Source organism: Trachypithecus francoisi, unplaced genomic scaffold (assembly GCF_009764315.1).
Source record: "Trachypithecus francoisi isolate TF-2019V2 unplaced genomic scaffold, Tfra_2.0 Contig01440, whole genome shotgun sequence".
Classification (NCBI taxonomy): Eukaryota; Metazoa; Chordata; class Mammalia; order Primates; family Cercopithecidae; genus Trachypithecus; species Trachypithecus francoisi.
In genome coordinates, this window is record NW_022681431.1 from 845,822 (window position 1) to 857,580 (window position 11,759).

Consider the following 11,759-nt stretch of genomic DNA (forward strand, 5'->3'; position numbering starts at 1 on the left):
TCAAAAAGATACAGGTAGTAAAATGAACCATACGGAAGTCTAATGTGATGTTTTTATTTATATTCTTAAGTAGTAACTGAGCAGTAACTGAGCCATGGAGGGAAAAAATAACAGAATCAATGCTTTCTAAATAGTTAATGACAGAATTAGGACTAAAAATCCACATCCCTGGCTTAGTGTGATAGAGAAAAGTATAGAGTGGTGATGTACAAAGACCATGTAAGCAGTAGTAGTTGTGGAATCTCCAATAAAAATATGAGTGCAGCTGTAGTCAAGGGAGAGTGCCCTGAAATTTTTAACGGGAACACTGATGATTCTTATGGAGCAGGGTGGTATGAATATAAAGAGGAGTATGGGCAGATGTTCCCTTACTCCACAAGAAGCTGCTTCTTCACTGGAAACCTGTCAGGGGTCTGTCTCGGGCCTTACGGTAGAGTTGTGGGACAGGAACCAAAAGCATCCTGTAGGAAGGACACTTTACACTGATCCCTTAATTTGACAGAAGCTTAAGAAAAGACAGAATATCAAGGCCTCAGTTAGTTGCAGCCTCTGAACCCCAGAGTCCCACCTAGGAAGCAGAGGAAACCATTATTTGTAAAGCAATCTGCTCTATCCATTCCTTAGCAAGTATTCTTTAAGCCACTCTAAAAAAGACAGGCTTTGGATTAAAAATAATAATAATAAAAAGGACAAGTCTAGTCAAAACCAGGGAATAAGTTAACCAAAAATAAACTGGAAAAACATTAAATGGTTATATTAAGAGGCAGAAGTCCAAATGCACACAGCGGGGCCCCAGCTAAAGTTACAGATGATTTTATTCAAAACATCGACCTAGAAAAACTAACTCTTTAGGGCTACCACTAACAGGCAGACTCACTCCAGGGGACTTGGGATTCTGTAATCAAAGCTGACCAATTGTCACATCACTATAGTGTCAACAAAAGAGGGGCATTTAATAAGGCATGGCTCAAAGATACTGACACCCATCTCTGTCTTAAAATGAATTACAAGACCTTGCTAATATTCTCAACTAACTACCAAATGATATTGCCTTACTATATTTACAGATTCTAAGACTGGGTGTGATATGCTATCTAGATAATGATAATCTAAACACAGTCAGCAATGTTAATGCTTTAACATTACCATTCAAAATCACCTTACATACATTCCTTCCAAAAATTAATAAAACATTTTAAGCATTCAAAAATGATATCACAGAAATCTACTTTACCTCTCATTGAGATTAAGCAGATGCCAACATGTACTATTTGCAATAGATGTCTTTGCATTTTTAAAGAAATATTTTTAAAAATACATTTTTCCACTTTTTTCCCCAAGTAAACATTATTTGGAAGTTAGTGTTTGTCATTCCCACATTTGCTTCATGAATACATGTGCTATAACAATCAATTTCTGAATTTCTCATGATGGGTATATATATTTCTATTTTATATATTGTAGATACATATTTTGAGATGCATACAGATTCAAATTTTTCTCATATTCAGATGAATTATTTATTTCACTGTAATGTAGTTACTATTTTTGATAACACCTTTTATTATTTTTATCTTTGATGATAATTATAATATTCTTGATTTATTCTTTTCTTGATCTTTTTTCTTTTATGCAGAAGAACTATTATAAAGGCCTCAATGGCAAATATATATAATGGTTTTAATAAGATAAGTATATAGGGGTTATTTGTACTGTATCAAAGGACCTTAAATCTGTAATATGAATTTCACTGGCTTCCAAGAATGACATTAGTCTAGAAGCTTGCCTGATGGTATATTAGTAAGACTCAATCAATTACAGATAATGGTCATTAATTCCTGGAAGAGATGTGGCACAATATCTCTTATGACAACTGTGTCTTAGCTCTGACAAGTTGCTTAACTCTGACAAGCAGTAAACATAAGCAAGAAATATACTTACTGCTTTCTCAACTTAAGAAAGCAGTAAACATATTTCTCTCCTCTAGCCTGGGATATTCTTAATTCTGTGTTTATTTTCCTAGTGTATTTATTTGCTTTTTTGTTAGACAGGATGGATGATCTCTTAGGGACCACTGCCACTTTAAAATAATTAACAGTGAGTGGGATTGCCATCTGGGAGAATAGTAACTATTACCAGCTATCATGAAGTACGTCCCAGACCCTGGATATATTCCCCGCTGGCTGGGCAAGTTCTGTGTTACTGGGCAAATAGAATGCAAACAGTATCCAGTAAGACATGGTAGCAGGGGTAAACACCCCCTACTCAGATGTCGCTATAAAGACTAATACTCTCCATATCTGTTTTCTGACAACTAAATAGGAGGTAACTTGAGCCTTGATGTGACAAGTGTCGTCTCCAGACTAACAGCTTCAGCTTTGCAGCCCCAGCTCTACTAAATCAAAGCCTGCATTTCAATAAGATCCCCACGTTATAGTTGGAGAATTGATGACCTGGCATGGTGGCTCTCGCTTATAATCCCAGCATTTTGGGAGGCTGAGGAGGGCAGATCATGAGGTCAGGAGTTTGAGACCAGCCTGGCCAATAGAGTGAAACCCTGTCTCTATTAAAAATACAAAAACTTAGCCAGGTGTGGCGGGCACCTGTAATCCCAGCTACATGGGAGGCTGAGGCAAGGAGAATCGCTTTAAACTGGGAGGTAGAGGTTGCAGTGAGCCGACATCATGCCACTGCGGTACAGTCCAGCCTGGGTGACAGTGAGAGACTCCTTCGCAAAAAAAAAAGAAAAAAAAAAAAAAGAGAATTGAATTGATGATCTAGAGGGAATACGTATGACGTGTGGATGGAACATAATAAATAAGCATGAACATAAACATAAATAAGCATGAACTATTAGGAAAATTGTAGCTGGAGGTCTCTTTTTCTCTTCACACATCCTAGTAAGTGCCTGTTGTGAGTGGTAGCAGCAGTGGCGGCAGAATTAACCATAGTAGGAGTAGTGGCAGCAGGAGTCATCATAGTAAGAGACGCCAGAGACATGGGCAAGAATTCCATTATGAAGAGTTGAAGGTCATTGTCAAGGTTCTGATGGAATTTAACAGGAGAATGATGTTTGGAATGTATTTGCAAAGATCATTGTAGTAGCAGAATTCTGATAAGATGGAGGAAAGAAAAGTCAGAGTGAGGCAGACCATTAGCAGATAATTGTCATATTCTTGATACTAAATGGAGACCAGAATTAAGGTAGTGACTGTGGAGATTTAAAGAAAGGGTGATTATTTAGAAGAGAGAATTCACAGGCTGGGTGACCCATTGGAGGAAGGAGATGAGGAAGATGGAGTCATCAAGAATAACCCTAAGTTCCCACTAGCTGAGGTTGGGTCTCCCAGGAAGAAGATATTGTGGCAGAGATTTTTTAAGAGGGTGAGGGAAGAAGTGGAATTGGGCAAAGGGAGATGTGGAAGTGTGATGTGGTGGCAGTGGAGGCTACATGGATCTCTAGAAGTACAGTGGCCCATCAGAGTTGTCCCAAGTAGAGACAAGGAGGGTGAGACTTTTTTCTCTATATTTAGTAATCACGGGATGTGGGCTACCCCAGGAAGGAGATACAAGCTTGGGTAAAAGAGATTCCTTTAGCTAAAGGCACTTTCTGGGGAAGTACACATCAATGAGTTGTCAGCATTCCTGTAGCAACAGGCGAAATGCAGGCCTCAGTCTTAGGGGTGGAATTCAGCTGGCACAGCCCAGAACACACTGTTCTTGTCTTCTGTGTTCAGGTTGGTGATTTTAACATGCATTAAAACAAAAGGGCTCAGAAGAGAGACAGATGTGTTAATAAAGATGTGTTAATAAATAGACATGTTTGATTTGATTAACACATTAGAGTTGATAATAAATTTATTAGATATAGGGACCACAAATTCACAGAGAGATCTGGAATTGTAGATTTAGGAAGCTTCAGTCTGTAAATGGCAGTTGAAGCCATACTTAGTGCTGAAATTGCATACAGTTAGAACACTGAATACAGAAACGTGAAGAACAACATCATTTCAGTCAGGAGTACCAAAAAGAGCTTTTACGGAAACAGAAGCAGTAAATGGCATAGAAGCTGAACCTAAAATATTCAGTGAGTCTCCTGTGCTTTGAAGGGCACCAGCAGTGTAAGGAAGGCTATTTGTAAGGGATTTGGGATTGTGCCTACCAGTGGCTTCAGTGAGTGACAGCAGGGTCAGTGGAGTGACAGGTAGTGAGGACTTGTAGATAAACCGGGTAGATTACTTTTTCAATAAATACATTGCTCATATTGATTGCTAGAACTAAGAAAGCAGTAATAATTGGGGAGTTAAGGAAGAGATAATTGGAAGAGAGGTGAATGTATCATTTAGGGTCCTGGCAGGGAGGAGATGGCAAACTCAAATTGAATAATTAGAGGCAAGTTCAGTAAAAGACAACTTTTAAAGGTATAAATTAGGTGAAAGGCAGGCCATGCAAGGACCCTGTATTAGTCCATTCTCACACTGCTATAAGGACATACCTGAGACTGGGTAATTATAAAGGAAAGAGGTTTAATTGAGTCAAAGTTCCACATGGCTTGGGAGGCCTCACAATCATGGCAGCAGGCAAATGAGAAGCAAAGACATGTCTTATATGGCGGCAGGCAAGAGAGTGTATACAGGGGAACTCCCCTTTATTTATTCACTATCATGAGAACAGCACAGGAAAGACCCACCCCCATGATTCAGTTACGTCTCACAGGGTCTCTCCTACGACATGTGGGAATTATAGGAGCTACAATTCAAGGTGAGATTTGGGTGGAGACACAGCCAAACCATATCAGACCCCAAGGCTATTAAGATTTATGGTCATTAGAGAGAGACAGAGAGAGAGAGAGAGAGACAGAGAGAGAGAGAAAGAGAGAGAGAGAGAGAAGAGAGAGAAATGGAGGAAGTGGGAGGGAAAGAGGAGGAGAAAGAGATATTTATTGATTTGTATTCAGAGGGTGGCCTGACATTAGCTATGACCCCTTTGGTTGAAGGATTTAGTCAATCTATATCATCCAGGATTCTCCAGATGATCCTCCAGGAGAAGAAAAGTGACATTAAATACCTGATCCCACACTCCTTCTTTATTCTTTTTGTTGTTGTTGTTGTTGTTGTTCTCCATTCAAACTAGGTTGAAGTCAGAAGGCAAAGGATCCTTTGATGTACTCAAAGGATCAGAGCAGAAGGAGAAGAATGCAGAGTGAATTTGGAGGGACAAATAGAAGATGCAGCACAATGGAGACACGGTTTAATGCCACAGGGGACCTGTGCTCTTTTTCTCTCTCCTATGTAAAGAGAATTTCCTCCATCCAAGTAAAACTGATGGGATCGGTCAGATTTCTAGACAACAGAAATAATTAGCTCTGTGAAGAATGAGAATTATTCCTACGACTATGAAAACGATAAACCTACCTTCAATTTATAATCTTAGAAAGATTCAGGGAAGTGAACAATCTATGATACAGTAAAATGTACCAAAGAGACTATACATTCTTAATAATATGTCTATTATGATAGTAGATTATAGAAAAAAACATAGTGTTAGAGTTTTACGTTTGCCAATTGACTCTTTGTTTTGTGGGTTTTGGGTTTTTTGTTTTTTGTTTTGTTTTGTTTGTTTTTGGTCTGAAGAAATGGAAAGCAGAGAAGCTTGGAGATTTACCAGGACTGAATTTCTTCACAGTCAACAATTGGCTCTTAAACTTGCAAAATATTTGGAGCATGTGTTTTTCTTTGCTTGTTAGTTTTCCCACACTACAGATTTTCTAGATTTTGCTAATCCAAGTGCCTGGCTCATTTTTCCCTCAGCATCCTTATGCATTTCCTCCACAGATCAAATTCCCTGCCTAAATTAGTACACATTTTTGTTCTTGAAGAAAGAACCGAATCAGAAAGAGAATCAAAATAGGCCAATATTGTCTTGGCATGAAGACAAACAATTATTATATTCTTCCTTGCGGTTTTTTCACTTAAAATCATCCCGGAGTTATATAAGAGATTTAATAAAAATCAGTCATGGTGAATTTGATTTTTAAATTCTTAAAGTTACTTATTTGTTGTTGTTTTAGTGACAGATGTGTTTGGCTTGGAGCTATTTGGGGACAAACTGAAAAAGAAGAAGAAGCCGGTGAATTCCTTCAAAAGAGGTTTACTGTTTTTTCCTCTTCCAACCTTGGTTTTCCTTGAGAAAAAAAGCCTAAGTTGTACAGGGAGACAGGAGATGTGAAAGGGAGGTTTGAAGAGAGCCCTGGGAAGCCTACGGAGCCTTTAGTGGCCTTTAGCGCACTTAACACTGGAAGACAGAGCCCTTCAGGAGGTGCAGGGAAGAACACGTGGATTCTGGCCCCTGGGCTAATGAAAGAAGAGCAGAGGTGATTCCCAGAGGGATTTCATTTGGAAGTAGCCGCTGACGCTGCTCCATCTGTCAATGGCTTTTCTAAAGTTCCTCATTGTTCTTTGTGGTATAGTTTAGAACTATAAATGAATTTCTAGGAGTGTTGATTTCTGCCCTAATCTGCATATTTGTGAAAATTTTCTCTGGGCAGCCTTAGCCCTCAAAATAAGCTTAATATTGCTTTAATGAGGTGATATGGTTTGGCTCGGCTCTATGTCCCCACGTGTGAAGGGAGGGACATGGTAGGTGGTGATTGGATCATGGAGGCAGTTTCCTCCATGCTGTTCTCGTGATAGTGACTGAGTTCTCACGAGATCTAATGATTTATAAGGCGCACCTCCTCCTTTGCTGTCTCTCTCCGGCTGCCTTGTGAAAAAGGTAGTTACTTCTCCTTCGCCTTCCGCAGTGATTGTAAGTTGTGTGAGGCCTCCCCAACCATGCAGAACTGTGAGTCAGTTAAACCTCTTTCCTCTATAAATTACCCAGTCTCAGGCAGTTCTGTATAGCAGTGTGAACATGGGATAATACGTGAGGTATCAATTGCAGGATATGTTTACACTTAGAAACTTCATTACTCACATCCATGTATGGATTGAGTCAGTAGATAACATTTTAGGCAACCTTGTTATTTAACAGATAAGATGGCCTTGATTTATCTTCCAATCAATGATTATGAAAAAAGAATTTGAAAACTCTTTTTGGTGGACTAGGGAGTGAATTAGGGGTAGATATTCACTGTTGTCAAGATTAAATGCAAACCCTGTTGCCAAAAGGTTCTACTATGGATGCCTTAGATCTTTGTCTCAGACCAGTATTTATGCAATCACATCCCACATCTAAATGAGAAACTTACCTTTGTAATAGAACTGCCAATTTTTACAAGCAACTTTAAAACTATCTAAAATTTATAATTTACTTATTCAATTATTAATGGTGACAAACCATGTGCCAGAAGGGTTTTGGTTCCTGTTGATACAGAAGTGAACAAGCAAGTTCCCTGTCTTCATAGAAGTTGCCATTTACTGCTTAGTAATATAGCCAGTGGGAAAACATACCGTTTCAGATATACCTCAAGGATATCCAACATAAATGGCATGTAAGCATAGCTTAGTCCTTTATGGTACGAACAGCAAAAAAGCCTCCTTCTATAGAATCTCCACTTTTTTAATAGTTAGCATTGGATGTAGCAAAAGTTTTATCTGTGTTGTTTTCACTTCTGTCTGATGAGTACCCCCACCTCACTTTTTTGGAAGCCTCTTCCTTCCTATCTGGAGTCTATCCTGCACCACCATGTTAACTTAAGTATGACTGTTACTCACGGGAGACAGCTTAAAGGATAGACACTTCTGGAGTTATTATACATTAAAAATAATGTATCAAAACAACAATAAAAATTATAAGCCTTTCAAAGTCATAAGATGTAAAGTAAGATGTCGATTTGACAGGGAATTTGTATTGGTATTTTTGATTTCAGGACTTGCCTTAGTTAATTCATCATTTAACCCTGCTTCGTTAATTCATCATTTAACCCTGCTTAGTTAAATATGAGCAGGGGTCTTCTCACAATGTTTGTTTTGCTTTGATGTGACTGAGTCTATACATCTATCAGCCTTTTTTATTGGATCCCTGGAAGATGCCTTTGGCATTTCTGAAAGGTTGCTAGAAACTCCAGCCAGGTTAAGCCAAACAGCAGCAGCAGCAACAACAACAACAACAACAACAACAACAAAGAGCAAATAACACTTCATTCTTATAGTAACAATGAACAAGTTGTTAAAATGAGCACCCTTAGTTTTTAAGACCCCAGTTCTAACAGCCTTTCTCAAGTTTCTTCCTTCAAAACTTCCTTGAATACTAGGATTTAGTAAAGACTCTGGAAAAAGAAACCCCAAGCAGGATGTCTCTGTGGCATTCCAAGTCAAGAGTATTTATCAACAGAAATTTCTATTTTTATAAATGTCTGAGATCATGTGAGTTTAAAAGAAAGAGTGGTCTATTTATTATAGTGAGGCCTTTTATGTTCTCCCATGACAGGAGCAAGCACAAGACTAATAATTTATCTTTTCACTCTGTATTTACTTTGAGAACAGTGACTCTTCCAGCACTGATTTATGTATGTGCCAAAAATTATTTCTGCTAAATATTTCCATGTTATATACACAGAAGCCTCAAGTTTTAGAGCACTGTAGTAATTTATTAAAATAAAGATATATTGGTATTTCTGTAATATAAAACTGCACTAATTTACATTAATTAACAACAATCAGGCTGAATTAAAGATGTATCCATTTCTGATGCTTGAAGAAAGCCAGTTATATTACTTCCACCTTCATATATATATATGGGTGCAATTGTTACTGATCAAAGTCTTTATATAATATATTTCATAAATAAGCAAAGATGAGCTACAGTTATATCTATCTATAATTTTATCATCCATCAAGGAAAGATTATAAAATTATGTTTTAGATTTGCATTGCAAGTCCTGCTGTGAAAATATGTGTTCTCTCTACTCAAAATTGTGTTTTATCATAATTATAGCTGCATTCAGCTTGAGCACACTTTGAGAATATCATGGATTCTGAAATGTGTACTCTTAATCAAGAATATTTTCCACATGAGAAGTTATCAGTTTTCAAATGGCTGATATTTTAAATCGTTCCTGACTATTGTTTGGGGCCCTAAAATTCATATAATGCTATATTTTATTTATTTGCCTGAATTCCTTCGATAGCTTTTTAAACTCAGAAGTATCTGATACATAGCACTATATTAGATTAATAAATTTGCAAGGTTGTATTTACACCCATGTGAGCTTGCACGGCAATTTATACATACTTCACTGTGTAGGAGATATAGCATAGGCTTGAAATAAGTATCTTGACAGAATGGAGTATATAATGGAGTATAATGCACCATTCCTGTTGGATGTAAATTCTAGAAATGGTCTTGAATCAGCATATTCACAGGCCGTATTCCCCACAGTAAAGTTCACAGGGATACTGCTCACTTTCTATACTTGCGTTTCAGTACTTTCTAAGGGCTGATTGCAATAATGGCCTTAACTGGTAACCTCTCCTTGTGTCCATACCCTTTACTAGGTTACTTTGCAGTTCCTCACACTGAAACGGCAGAAAATATTTTTTGAGCTTGTAAATCTGAGTTTGATGATGTGACTTGGCTTTTTCCAATAGAGTTAGATGGAGGTGGCAGTGGGTCTGTTCTGAGCCTAAGCCTCTGAAGACCCAGGCTCTTTCACGTGCTTTTCTGCATTTCTGCCATCATCCTGAGGACATATGTGAGTGAGTCAGCTGAGTCCAGCCTAGAGGAGCAGATCAGTCAACCTGCCGTAGACAGGAAAGCAAACCCAGTCTTTAATTTGCAGAGCTGCTTAGTAGAGTGCAGTTGATTTCAGCCATGTGATCAACAAATGCTTATTTTTATATGTTACTTAGATTTTTGTTATTGTTGTTGTTGTTACTCAGAAAAAGTTAACTGATATAACCAGACAGGAAAACTCATCACATTGAAAGCAAGAAAGTTTATGCTATGGTTTCTCAAAACATAAGCCGTCCACCTCCTGTGTCGGAACCATTTTACTGTGTTTGTTAGAATGTAGAGGCCTAGGTCATATCTGAGACTCACTGAATCAAAATATCTGGGAAAAGGCTATCTGAAAGTGGATATATGGAAGCAAATACTTAATATCCCCATAATTATTATATACCTTAAAATTCGAAGATTGATAGTGTATGGGCTCAGTCTCCTAGGGGAGAAGATATTTCTTTTTCTCCCCTAGGTGGTGACGGCAGAAAATTTCCCAGGAGAACTATCAATGGGACATGTTTGGACACTTCCTTAAGTTGCCCTTTTTTCTAGATTCCCACAAGTAGAGTAAGCATAAGAGTCATAGAAAAAAACAACCATACACAAACTTCCATGGTCTATTCACGAATGCATCTACGCCTGTTCTGTAAACAATGTCTTTGAGAGTCATGATGTATCTTTGTACCATAGACAGATTTACTGTCAAAAGTATACAAGTAAAAAGAATTAAGTCCTGGGATAGAACTCTCAGTGATCTAAGTTTCTCAGACCCCTTATGTAATAAGTATTTTTCAGTCTTTTATCCCCTCACATACAAAAGATGCAGGGAGTTCTAGATTGTATAACCATACATGTAACCTCAAAAAAAGCACATTTCCTTTTTTTCTGGTTTTGGAGTTTATAAAACTCATTTGAAATGGCTGACCCTAAATGTTCATATGGTGAATTTGGACACCATAAAAGTTTACATTTTTGTGACTATGTGCTATATCATGTCCTGGATTCAATTGCTAAAAAACATACAATATTTCACTTTGATATCTTGAAATATCAGTAACACTTTTCCATCCCATTAGTTTTATTCTTAACGAATTTGATGTGATTATTAAAATACAAATTTAAGTAACTGACCATTGTTTTAGCTGTTATATTAGTCAATGTTCCCCACAGAAACATAACCAAAAGGAGGAGGAGAGATTAATTTGCTATAAGAAATTGGCTCATGCAGTTGTGGAAGCTGAAAAGTCCCAATATCTGCAATCAGTGAGCTGGAGACCCAAGAAAGCTGATGGCGTAGGTTCCATTCCAAGACCTAGAAGAAGCCCAGCTTGAAGACAGTCAGGCAGAGAGAGCAGATTCTCCCTTACTCAGCCTTTCTGTTCTAATTAGGCTATCAAAGAATTAAATGAAGCCCATCCACACTGGGAGGACAGTCTGTTCAGTCTACACTGGGAGGGCAGTCTGTTCAGTCTACTGATTGAACTGTCAGTCTCATCCAGAAACACCCTCCCAGATGCACCAAGAATGTTTAAGCAAGTATCTGGGCATCTTGTGGTCCATTCAATTTGACATATAAAATTAGCCATCCTATAGTTCAACATACGTGTACCTGGGATGTTTAACCTACAAATAAAGATTGCTAAGAGGTCAGTATTTCTGAGAGGGAAAATTGCTGTACATGTACAGTCTTAGGGCTTTATGTTAGAGTTTGGAAACCTGTTTTCCAAACCTGGCTGCCCATAAAATAAGTTCTCAGGAAAAGTGAATGGAAAAGCAGGTAGTGATATTTCTTTCTTTTATTTCTATTTCTTAATTCCAAAGTGTTTTGTTTGTTATATAATAATAAGATAAAGATAAAAGATTAGTCAATATATAGAGGAAACACTGGGATCACAGAGAATGCTCTGAAATAATAACTGTGTGGTAATAGAATGTTTTAAAATATGTTAATTATTTTTTGTAATCATAAATTTACTTTCCATAGTACCTGTAGGAAAATATACATTCCATGGCACTAATGCTTAATAGCTTACCAA